The sequence below is a fragment of the Charadrius vociferus genome, unplaced genomic scaffold (assembly GCF_000708025.1).
Source record: "Charadrius vociferus isolate BGI_N301 unplaced genomic scaffold, ASM70802v2 scaffold190, whole genome shotgun sequence".
NCBI classification, from domain to species: Eukaryota; Metazoa; Chordata; class Aves; order Charadriiformes; family Charadriidae; genus Charadrius; species Charadrius vociferus.
This window is the reverse complement of record NW_009646608.1, coordinates 104,624-117,230: the sequence shown is the minus strand read 5'-3', so window position 1 is coordinate 117,230 and position 12,607 is coordinate 104,624. Positions and strand designations below refer to the sequence as shown.

Below are 12,607 nucleotides of genomic sequence, written 5' to 3'. Positions count from 1 at the left end.
GAGATGTAGGTGGGCCATTGCTGCTGTGCAAAAAAGATTATAAAATAAATTCTTACTATAAACTTTTTAAGAATTCTGTTTACATATTTACAAGGTATCTGCTCTCGGGTGCCGTGGGGTTGGTGCATTTTTATTATCTTTTTAAGACTTAGCTTTGAATCCCTCCTGGGTAACAACTTAATGGTTCACAAGTGGAACTTGAAATTTCCTGAAGCGTAATGAATTGCCTTCAGTCTTTGCAATGCCATTATTCTTGCCGGCTCACCACGCCCTTTGCTGGCCCAGGACTGAGAACGCCACCGGTGGGACGCGATGACACCATTGCTCAGCCTTTCTCTAGCGATTCAAAATTAGTAAATACTCCTTTCACTGTTGCAGTGACTTCCCTCCCTTACGAGCAGCTTCACGCACAAGCTGATGAATATATTAAATGCTAAACTCCCCCAAATTTTGGTAGTGAAGCTTATACCCTGCAGCCAATATTAATTTTAATATTGTAAAGATTATAATAGCAGAGATATAGTTTTCTCGACAGGAAAGTCTTTCTCATGCATAGTGCAAAGTTTAAACTACATAATGTAATATCTGGTACTTAATAGTCTGCAGTGGTGTATGAAAAATATTCCAGTAGGAATTAAGAAATCCATACTTTGTAAGAAAGCCCTGAGGGAGTAATAAAGGTTTCCTCCGGAGAGCTATTTACCATATACAGTAACCCAGCATCCCATTATGATTTTGTTTATACCTTACACATTTTAACTTTGATATTAACATTTTTTTAAAATGTTTTAAAAGCTACAGTGCATTTAGTTTAGTTTCTAATTGGCTGCCAACATTGCAAAACGACTCTCCTTGCAGAAGGTTTCATGAAAATGGACTTCCCACACCTTAAAGGAACAAATCCCGTCTTTGAATGGACTCTTCAGAAATCAGGTTAGCTTTGTAGATGGAATGCAGTTGAGAAGTCTCATTGATGTTCACTTGTAAAAAGATACTCCTAGACCAGGAAACTTGCAGAAACAGCGTTGGTTTCTTACTTTATAATAAGAAAGATTTGAGAGAGTGTGTTGAACTTTACAGCTCAGTCAGTGACTGCGTGATGTTTTCTGATTTAGAGAAGGTTGCTTCCCTTCCCCGTGTATTGGTGGAGGCTCCGGCAGTGGATGTAGGTGCGAGAAGCATGGCGAAGGAAGGCCACGTGCTCTGGTCCCTGTGGAAGGCACTTGAGGCACAGTTTGAGGGATGCTCCTTGTCCCTAAGTGAGGGAACCCACATGTGTAGTGGTTAAGTGGTTGAGTGTTGCATTTGCCTGCGATTTGGGAAAGTCAAAAAATTTACCTGTAGAATCATGAGCCCTCTTTTCTATTGGGGAAATATTTCTACTATTCTTTTTCCTTTTTATTGCATTCATATTTTAAATTAGCCATTGCAGTGACTTCACAGTGTTTTGTCCAGTGCGGGTGTCACTCTGCACTGCTCCAGGGAATGTGCCCCATTTTTACGTGGGGATGTTTACACATTCCTGAAGTCTGACTTTCTTTGCAATTCAAATAATAGCAGGATATAAATACGAAATGCGTTTTTCTCCCCAAACTGGCTTCGGAGCTATGTGTTCCTCTTAGATGTTCCTGAATTTGTTTTCTGGTGCGTTGGATTGAAGAGTTGTACAACTTCGCTCTCTCATCCCTGAAGAGCTGCTGGTTGCCGTTGTTGCAGGGAGTTGGCAGTTACGGCACCGTGGTGGTGTGCTTTGGGCAAAGCACAGACAGACCTTCCTACCTTGGAACAATCACCCCTTCGTAAAAGGGAGCCTGTTCTGCATGGCCAAAGGAGCATCTGTGCTACACAAGCCAATAAGAAATTGCAAAATGGAATACTTACAGGTAGCTGGATTGCGCTAGTCATAGATAGCAGCCCACATATATTTTATTCCAGTAAATCAATGAGCGTTTGTCAAATAAAATTAATTGCAAACGTTTGGCTGTTTTCCTCTTCCAGCATTCGGTGCTGTCAGTTTGTTTCAGAAGAGGCTGTGTGTAGTATTGATCTGAATGTAAAGAACGAGCGTGTCTGTGTGGTATCTCCTTTTCTTTCTTTCTAGCTCTTTATACTAAGTCATATCCATTATGGCAATGATATATTATCAGCATTCAGCAAACAAGATAGCGTGTCGCAGGTCGCTGAGCAAAAATTTTCAGCCTCTCTTTCCATGTGAATTAACTACTATTGAAATACTTTATTGAGATTGAAGTATTGATCACTTTTCATGCTAACCTTGGCTTAAGGGGGGAGAGGGGAGGTGGTTTTGTTCTCTTTGGACGACGCTATGTTTAGTTAGAAAATGTATCTCATTTATTTGGGTTCTTTACAGCTGCAACTGTTTTATTGCTTGGAGAAGAGGTATCTTAGCTTTATTTTTATGACAGTATAATTATACTTTAGAAATACACTTGATTACTGTGTGTAGCAAAATTGTTCCAGTATATTGGTTTGGCCAATATTGCTATACAAACAACTTTTCAGTCAATTGAGTCTGGTAAGAAATCAATACTTTATAGCAATATTTCTAGTGAGAACTTGCTGAATCTAAATGTTTTTCCTGTTCTAAAAAGAAGGGATTTTATAGTTGTTTGACATCCTGTTTTTCCCCTACCTTTTGATACACTATTTTCAATTAAGGAATGATAACAATGATAGAGTTAGATATGGCAAAACCAGTTAATTATTCTTGTTCTGATTGCTTCTATTTAAAAAAAAAAAAAAAGTGAAATCGTATAAATAATCCCAAACTGTATATTCAAAAAGTGTCTTTGAAGATACAAATAATCAGAAAGGAAGAATTCTTCCACCGGTGCATAGTGGGCAGCATATACCCTGTCTTGAGTAAAGATTGTCCAGTAGGTGTTAAAATCTGCTTTAACACACACTGAGAGTACCCTAGTGTCTTTCTCTTCTGTTTGCCAGTTGTGGGTAGTTTACCTCATTAGCTGGGATTGGATTTATTTTTTTAAAAAAATTCACTGGTAGGTCCAAAAGACATTTAAAGTTTGTGCTTCTGTGCTGCACCTTTTAGCTCTGCCACTGGCTGCAGAGCTCTGAGAGACTGTGTTGGTAAGACTGCTCCTTTTTACTTCAGTGAAAGAAGGTTAACGGTGTGGTTTGTAATGGCATATATACCCTCTGCCAGCCAGTCTCAGGAGTAGCTACATTAAAGAATTTATACCTAAAATCCTCAGTTGTGTATATTTTGAACCTAAATACCACAAAGTAGAGGTATTTATCTTTAGCAAATAATTACTTTGTGACATCTCTGTCACATGGCATATCTAAATTATCACTTTTGCTTTGCATTTGTAGCTAATGAGAAGCGAGATGTTCAGGGAACTCTGTTTAGGGGATGGCATAGTCTTCTGTGTGCCTGGGATGTTTTTAAAGTGTGTGTTGTGTATGGTTTGTAAATCTTTGGATTTTGTTAGAGGAGTCTTCAGCAGCAGCAAGCTATAACGGTCTGTATCCTGAAATAAACATAAAGTCCCAATGATGCCGTAATTAATTTGTGAAGTTGCCTACTATCTGGGAGAGAGGGAAAGGCGAGGGAGAATCGGTTATCATCTTTGCAAGACGCTGTTAAACCAGACGGTTTCACTTTACGTTGAGTAATTGGGAGAGAAGAGGCTGGTGATGATGTATCGCCCAGAAGAATTGTATAGCTAGGGAAAATACGGATAAATGCAGAAGCTTAATTTGTTTGAGCAATTTACTTGAGCAATTTTGCCGTTCGCTTGAGTTGTACATTCCAGCATATGCCTGTTTCTTTATTCTCTATCTCAACCAACCTTGGGGTGCCCCATTAGCACATTAAACGTAGCGCATGGCAAGACAGCTGGGAAGTTGCTCTCTCTTGCAAGGCAGCCTGCAAACTGTGCCTTGCGAGCGTATTGCAGCTCCTCTAACATTAGTGGGGAAAAGCATCATCAGTTCTGGAGTGAGGAAGCTGGAGGTGATGTAGTTGTGCTTGAGAGTAAGGGAGGTGGAGGTGGTTTAGCTCCGTTCGCTGGAGTGATGGTGGCCAGAGTTCATCAGTGCCTTGAGGAGCTTTTGCTCAGCGAGGTTTGCTCCTCCCGGCTTCTCCCATGGCCTCTAACGCAGAACACTGCTGCTGTCATGAAGGAGCTCCCTCAAGAGGGTCTCTATAGTCCCGATTTGTTCTTTAAAAGTGGTGGATGTCATGCACCAAAAATATTGTGGGAAGCCAGTCTAAATCTCAGCAGAGCCGTTGCTGTCTTCCGTTCATTCGTTTCTGGTTTTCTGTATGAATATGCAATGCAGTAACAATTATTTGCCCCTCTTCAAAGTCTTTCCATTCGCAGATTATTTTGGCCCTTTGCAAAGGAAGCTAGTGTCATCCTCCGCACCCGGCGGAGGGTGAACGGAGACAGAGAGGGAAGTGATTTTCCCAAGGTAGCGAAGCAGGGACAGGCGCAGGAACGGAGCCCATCTCTGGGGGTTCCCAGCCCGGAGCACTGTCAGTGGCCCAGGCGGCTTCGCTGGTGGTGAACTTCCAAGGGGGGTTCTCGCTGTGTTCTATACACATTGCTTGTCCCCGCCTGGGGCTTGGTGCAGCTCTGGAAAAAGGAACTACAGGCAGATTCAGTGTTTTCTTTGGCGTTAAAACAGATTTGGGACCACATAAGTCTGAAAATCGCATCTCCCTGCATTCTTGTGTTGCAATTGTGGAGGCATTTTCCTTTATTTCCTTTCCCAGACTACATTCATTTTCTCTTTCTCTTGTTTTGTTTTATTTTTAGGTACGCTGAGAAGCATTGGAACAATAATAGCCGGACTAAGTTAGAAATACTCCACCAAATTTCTGCATATTATCATTGCAGTTTAAACAAGACTGACCAGTGATTGCTGTTCACTTGTTTCTTTTGACCCTGGCTATCGCTTGCCTGCCTCATAAAATCTGTTATGCACAAAAGTGCATAAAATGAAGATAAAGTACCTCCTTCAAGTCTGACAAAAACCATTCCTTTGCAGAATGGTAGCTGCAGTGAAAGTAAATAAATGAATGGACAGCAATCACAGCCTAGTTGATGAAACTGTTCAATTAAAGCACAGGCATTTACATGGTGTAATTTCCCTAAATTGCCAATGAGCCCCTTTAGACACAACCAGTGTTCAAATTGATTTCAGCATTGATTTTGGCTGAAGCTGATAAATTTCTGCTTGTTAGTTAAAGTAATTTTGCAGAAGACTTTGTACTGCAGTATTGAAGTGTTCATTTAGCTGATGGTTAAAAGAGGAGTTATTTACAGAGGATTCTACTGTTGTTCTGAGATGGGACAATTCCCCGGTCATCTTTTTACTTTTAATTTTTAAGCTTCAGTATACAATCAATAGGTTATTGAAACTGATTAAAATGTATCCAGCCAGCTGCCTATGGCTGTTTAATTAGAAACTGGATGATTCTTAAATTAAAGTTGTTTTGTTTGTGTTGTATGCCCATGGCTTGAAAGATTAAGCGAATAGTAATCCTGAAAATTTGAGTTTGTTGGTGTTACCAGTGAGTGAGGTGGTACGTGAGCATAGCACAGCTTGCTCTGCAGCTCGCCCTGACGTGGGCGATATCATCTGTTTCTTGGTTACAAATAACACTCTGTGTAGTAAAGAATTGGTGGAATTTGCCACAGCGGAGCTGTGCCAAGCTTACAGGCACTGACTCTTCCCTCACATGGAATGCTTTTTTTAATAATGCTTTTGCTGCTCCTGGAGGTGAATGTGAGATGATAAGGGGCAGAAGAACGTGTATTTATATAGGAATCCTTCTTTGCCATTGTGCTGCCAGTGTTGTGTTTCCGACTCTCTCCTTAATCTCTGTTTGACGTCTCTGTGAAGAGCAGTGGGTGTGACAACACCGGTGAGGTTGACATTGATTTTTCTATTTCTCTTCACCCCAGATTCTTTGAAAGTGCTTATTCAGGCCGGTAAAAATTAACAGCTCAGATATCCACTGATCATCATAAGGATTAGCCAGCCATACCCAGCATAACCACCTTCCCTGTACATCACCGCAGCTCTTTCAATGATGATGGCAAAGAGCGGTACAAGAGAAGCATGCAAAAATTGTTTCTAGCGTGTTGCTCATCGCGATGGTGTCTCAGTGCAAACCAGTAGTGATTGAGCAGTATAACTAACCTCACAGTGTTTACGCTTCCAACCTGCTCCTGGGGAAGAGCAAGCTTTCTGCTTGAAACTGAACCACGATCAGAAGAAAACTCTTGGGTATTGCAGTGAATACCTAGAAAACTTTTGCTTCTTAGCACAGTTCTTTTCTACTACTGACCATTACTGAATTACCGAACAGCTCTGGTTTTCCGTAATATTTGTTATGCTGTGACCGTCCTGAACACGTCTCCCATGAACAAATGGTTTGATAATGCAGAAAATCCAGCTTTAGGTGTCCTTATGGAGAGATGTAAGCATCTAAATTGCCATCGCCGTAGGATGTGATGTACTTTGGGGCTCACTCTGTTGCTTCACACTTCTTCCAAAAATTGTGATGGGTTTACTTTGTACTGGCAGGCTCTCCGCTGTGTTGATAACGCCTGTCCGTGTCGGTCTAAGGTTATGACTGCTCTGCTGTCTTTTATCCTTTCAGCTAGTTCAAAGCCAGCAGCTGAAATACATTACTGTGTCTGCATCTCATCTGGGCTGGTCCTGTGGTAGTGAGTGACCCAGTGTTGGTGATGGTGGCACCACAGCCCCCTCAAGCAGCGTCAAAGCTAAGCCATCTCCCTCTTTAGTCCTTTCTGTCTGTACAGGTCTCTCTAAGGAACGGGCACTGAACTGCAGTGGGATGGGTACAGCAAGAGAGACTTGTAATCCAGTTTTCAAAGGATGACCCTGCATGTTTGGCTGCAGTGGAGAAGGAAGACTAATAGAAGTGGTAACAGATGGAAATAGTGGTATATTCCAGCATAAAAGAGGTGAGGGATTCATTCTGCTGTGCTTAGGCTTGGATGCCAAAACCGCCTCTTTCCCACAGAGATGGGTTAAGTGAGACATTTTACTACTCGGCATTTTCTTTATGCAGCTTCTAGTGCCAATTTTGCTCTTTTGAAAAGTTTAAAATGTAGATACAAGTATTTTTTGTTTGTTTTCTAGTTCAATAACAAATCATTTTGCAATCAGTACTCAAGCATCTGTAATGGGATTTTAGATAGAGGGGAGGTTGGCGTAGATTGCTGTTTGAACTAGCACAGTCCCCATAAAAGCTCCTTTTTACAACTGCTGTGCACTTTGGATTTCCTGTTTTAACAGCCAGAGAGTCAGGCTAATGTGTTTGTCTATTGCAGAAGGCAACAACTGTCAAAGTGTTTATTTCCTAGAAACAATTTGAATCTGTTTCTTTAGATGGCCATCTGAGTACGTGACAATTCTATCATTAGATTGCCAGAGTCTCTCCAGGAATGCGACAGACAGTGGCAGTACTGGGAAAAAGAGGGGGGGGGGGGGGGGGAAGAAAAAATTAACAGTAAACCAAATCTGTGGGTGATTTGCTGCATATAGTTTGCAGCTGGTGACTGGCATGTCATTCTGCAGTGCATAACACTTAGAGAATTGTATTCATCTTGCGCGACACTGACACAGTCGTTTTGCTCTAGGTTATTTCTCATAGAGCAGGAAAATGTTCAGTTTGACTTCACTCAGTGCCCTTACATCTGAAGGTGCTGCTTGCTACAAGCATAGCTTTTTGTGTTAAGTTTTTAACTCAAATAAGAAACCTAGGGCTTCTCCGCGTATGTTCATTTCTGTTAGGAAATACTCTGCCTCGGTCCCAGAGGCTTTTCGTGCGCGTTATTCTCTGCGTGGAGTGAGGAGGGTGTCTGGAGGGCTTCCTCTGCAGTTCATTGGCGCAGTGCTCTGGGTGAGCTGGTACAGGTATGGGGAAACCTGACAGTATTCGTGATTCTTGTCGAGTGAAATGATGTCTTGATGTTTTTAACAAATGTGTATAATGAGTACATATCAAGGTGTGAAGCAGAAGGAAATGTATCTGGGAGAAAGAACCTGAAATATTTGCTTTTATTTTCACTTTGCGGCCTCAGGTTGCCACCCTGGGCAGTTCAGATTGGACATTAGGAGAAACCTCTTTGCAAGTAAGATGGTGCAGCACTGTAACAGGGCATGAGAGAGGCAGGAGGAGCTCCATCCGTGGGAACTTCAGCACAGAGCTGGACAAAGCTGTGGCCGAGCTTATCCACCGCTACAGCCCCGCTTCAAGAGGGAGGTCGGACTAAATGGTGTGCAGAGGTCCCTTTCAGCCACCCTGAAAGCACTGTTTAGCAGAATGCCACACCAGCACTGTCTGTACGCCAGTGAAGCTGCAGCAGATCAGAGTTTGTGGCATTGGCTATAAGTTTCTCTGGTACCTAAAGCAGAGGGGAGCACTGCATCCCTGCGTCCTGCAGTCACATCACTGATGTAACGGTACTGTCAGTATATCATTTTGGCATATTTGCTGATGTTAGTTATATTTCTAGGAAGAGAAGGGACTGACTCATTGGCATAGCAGACAGGTCATGGCTTTCCCTTGAATCATTTGGTCTTGCCGAGGAATATCTTATTGATTAGAAATTGTTTCCGTGGCTATTGGGGGGAAAATAGAAAAATATATCCTGGTGACCGGAGTGAGCAGATGGGAAGCAGGATCTTCTGCGGGGTAGGCTGCTGCAGGCTTCTTCGGTGCTTTTTTGCAGCAGCACGAGCAGCATGATACAATAATTTTAATGAATTTTTGTTTGTAGGAAGAGGCTGCATTTATTTTGATCTTTCAGAAACTAGTAAACTTAGTTTGTAGTAAAAGTTACCATACACATTAGGAAAAGCTGTTTGAGAAAGCTCAGGGATCTTTGCATACTAAGTCCATGCTTCTGACATGACCATCCTTCAGTCACTTGTATGTAGGAAAATACTTTACAACTAAAATTGAGAACACAAATTGAAAATTGCTATTTCTTTGGAGTGCCTGCATGTTGAAACCTGAAGTTAATTCTTTGCTTGCCCTGGAAGAAATTATACTACAATCACAGCAAGTAATGCAGCTCCCCACTGTGCTTTTAGGTAAAATTTCTCACAGGGAGAATATAAAATTGAGTCTTAGCAAGTTGGATGAGGGAGAAAATTTTTGTTTGACACATAAGCTATTTATTAATGCATGTTCTGTTTGGTTGGTTTTGTTTGTTTCACTTTTGAACTAAGTGAGTAGAAACTCACTATATTCAGTGTATTAATTTTTTAGCATTAAATATTAGGACTATGGTTTATTCCATAAAGAGGATTCAGCAAAAGCATCTTACGTTTTTCCTCTGGTTTTCTTTGCAGTAGACCTCAGGAAGAACAAAGCAGGCAATGTGAAATTCAGTTACCTTTTTCTTCCTTCTCTTTTTAAAACAGAAGCCAACTGCTTCCGACGCTTTCATTTTTTAATTTGCTTTCCTGTAGAAACACATCTTCTATGTGGAGGGAGAGGTGCTGAGGAGTTGGCAGTCCCCCCAAAGCCCTATTCTAGTTTTCCATGATATTGATTTTTATTTTCTGGAACACAAGGGATGCACGCGCCGTACTCCGCAGTCCATCAGAAGTTTTTCCGGCTTAGCTGGAGGGCTTTGTTCAAGCAGAGGACGACACGCTTGCTCACACCGTCTTTCTTATTCCCCCGAATAACCCGTCTTTTGCCACGGAGCTGAGCAAGCTGCCTCCGCAGCGCTGCCGGAGGGGCGCTCTCCATTTTCAGAGCAGAGGAGACAAAGTTACGCTAAAGGACTTGGCGTGCACGGGTCCCTTCAGGGCTTTAAACGTCTAGGGATATGGTTAATAGTCAAGGTTAATAAAATATTTGGCACAACTGTGCCAGTCTTGCTTAGCTGTTCATTGTAATGGATGTAGGGGGCTCAGAATAATGAACTCCAGTGGGAATGGGAAGGCAGAGATTTAAATTTCTTTTCCCCAGTGGGAATGTTTCGAAATATGTGGTAGATGAAGTCTGCCTGTCCTTTTCTTTAAGCCAACCTCTCCGCGTCGCCTGCTGTACGTGTTCACTGGGAGAACCTCCCAAAAGGAGATGGCAGCTGCATCCTCCGCTCACGCTAGCATGGTGGGCCAGGGCAGGGAGGGGAAGGGCCTCCAAAACTCTCCTTTTCCCTATCCGGCTTCCAGCTTTCTTGCTCTGTTTTCCCCCTCTTTCTCGGAGCTCGTCCAGTGCTTTCTACCACGCTGCCTCTGTTGCTGGATGTATTTTTTCTGAGGACATCTGAAAGTTGATGCTTTCTTTTCTTCAGCCTCGCTGAAGATTCCTTCCTTCTTTTGTGAACTCTATAAAAATTTTCTCAAGAGAATTATCAGTCTGAGTTATTAAAACTTAGTTTTAATTCAACAACAATGTCTTAACCTGGTCCCTGCACCAGGTACTGCTGATATTAAGGGATGTACTTCTTCCTACATTCTGTTCACCCCCTTTCTCCTCATCTGGTGGTTATTAAATTGGTTACTCAGTCAAGTGCAGAGTTTGTCCCACATCTGTATTGGACATGGGAACTAAATATACTTTTGTGCATCAAGAAAGAACAGTTTGTTTGCATGAAGAATTCTCATTTTCTGAGGAAAATTAGTATGAATTATTTTCCTGTATCCCATATATATTCTCAGACTGAGATGCAATTTTCAACCACTGGCCTTTACTCTTCACTTTGAAGATGTCACCGGAGATCAGCTTAAGATATTTACAACTTTTTGTACTATCTTGTCTTCTTACAGATGTACAGTAACTGTTTTAAGTAAGGCTTTGGTGAATTTGGAAAGAATGCATCATCTTGTAAGACTGGTATCCCCAAACGGATTTCTGAGCTCTGCTATTTTTTTTTTTAAATAACTTTAATTGTTATCTTCAGCCTAAAGAACGCTGTGGCTACAATAGCTAACAACTGTCTATTTTAAATAAAATTAAAACTTGGTTGGGTGCCGCATGCTGGAATCACAATTTCTTCACGTGCAGAGATTGGGCACCAAGTGAATTACCTGATTGCTGTTGTGTTTATTTTTCTACTATTTTAAAATAAATGCTGTTGCCGTATTTTTCAATATATACCTAAAAAAGTAGTTTTAGTACTGGAGAAAGTTGTTACTAACATGGTTATTAATCTCATAGCATTTCAGTTAGTTTGCAGTTAAAATAATGAAACGTCAAGCTTGCGGTGGATGCAGTTCTCCATCTAACCTGGCTGGGGTCTAGATCAGGCCCTGCATAATATATTCTTAATTTGTCTCAATATCTGTTAGGAGTTTCCTCTTCAGAGAGTAAAAAGAGCAGTCCATGCCATGGCATTTGCCCTCTAAATTTCCAGTTTACCTAAGAGGCAGAGAGGGAAAGGGAACGCACCTCGGCACCAGCTTCCTGCAGCTGGCAAATTGCAACGAAACTTAAATAATAACTTTTATATTTTCAATAGTTGACACAAGTGTTCAAAATGACTTTTTAAACTTCTCATTGCAGAGGTTGGCTCTACCTCTCTTCAATTTCTCCTTAACAATAAATGATTTATAGCCATCTATTCTCGATCATCTGTTATTGCTTTTGCAGTGGGTGAAAAGCAAACCAAAACCAAACCCCAACAAAAAAAGAGCAGAAAAATGAACTTGTTTTCCCAGAGCTGGTTTCTGCAAGGAATGAAACTCAAAACAGCGTTTTCTTTGAATATTTTGCATATCAATGCATTTAATTTCAGCTCTTTATGTTTGTATTTAAGTACTTCAGCAGCTATTTAGCAACTGTTTTCGCTCCTCTTTAACATCCACTTGTCTTTACTGTTAGGCACTGTTCAAATGTGTTCCTAGCAGGAAGAGTTGTTGTAACTGTTTATTAGGCGACATCGTTTGCCTCCCATCCTGGAAGATTTTGAAGTGTGTGTTCACTGAAATGTAGAGCGTTGCTGGGGAACCTTTTGCATTTTGCTACTTGGCTTCCTCTAATGATGTGATTCTACAATGATGTTTACTTACTTTTGGAGGTGACACGGAAATCTCTGAGAGTTGACCCTTGAGATGAGGCTTCACGTCACTTATAGAGTATGAATATTAGTTTAATCATCTCAAAGACATCCACAGACATACTGATGGGCGCAGTATGCACAAAAAGTATCTTTTTCTTCATGCTATGCACGTTATTCCAAGCACAAATACAGGCTCGGAGGGGAATGGCTGGAGAGCAGCCCTGAGGAGAAGGACCTGGGTGTGCTGATTGACCAGAAGCTCACCATGAGCCAACCCTGTGCGATCGCAGCCCAGAAGGCCAACTGCATCCTGGGCTGCATCAGAAGAATTGTGGCCAGCAGGTCAAGGGAGGTGATTCTGCCCCTCTACTCCACTCTTGTGAGACCCCACCTGGAGTACTACGTCCAGCTCTGGAGTCTCCAACATAAGAAGGACATGGACCTGCTGGAGCGTGTCCAGAGGAGATCCACGAGGATGATCCGAGGGCTGGAACACCTCTCCTATGAGGAGAGGCTGAGAGAGCTGGGGCTGTTCAGCCTGGAGAAGAGAAGACTCT

General features: G+C 41.9%; 1 protein-coding gene across 1 annotated transcript in view; it reads left to right on the top strand.

Annotated features, from left to right (window-relative positions):
* MAP2K5 (mitogen-activated protein kinase kinase 5) overlaps window positions 1-12,607 on the top strand; it is a 131,997-nt gene that overhangs the window by 22,844 nt on the left and 96,546 nt on the right. The gene's annotated exons all lie outside the window — the stretch shown is intronic.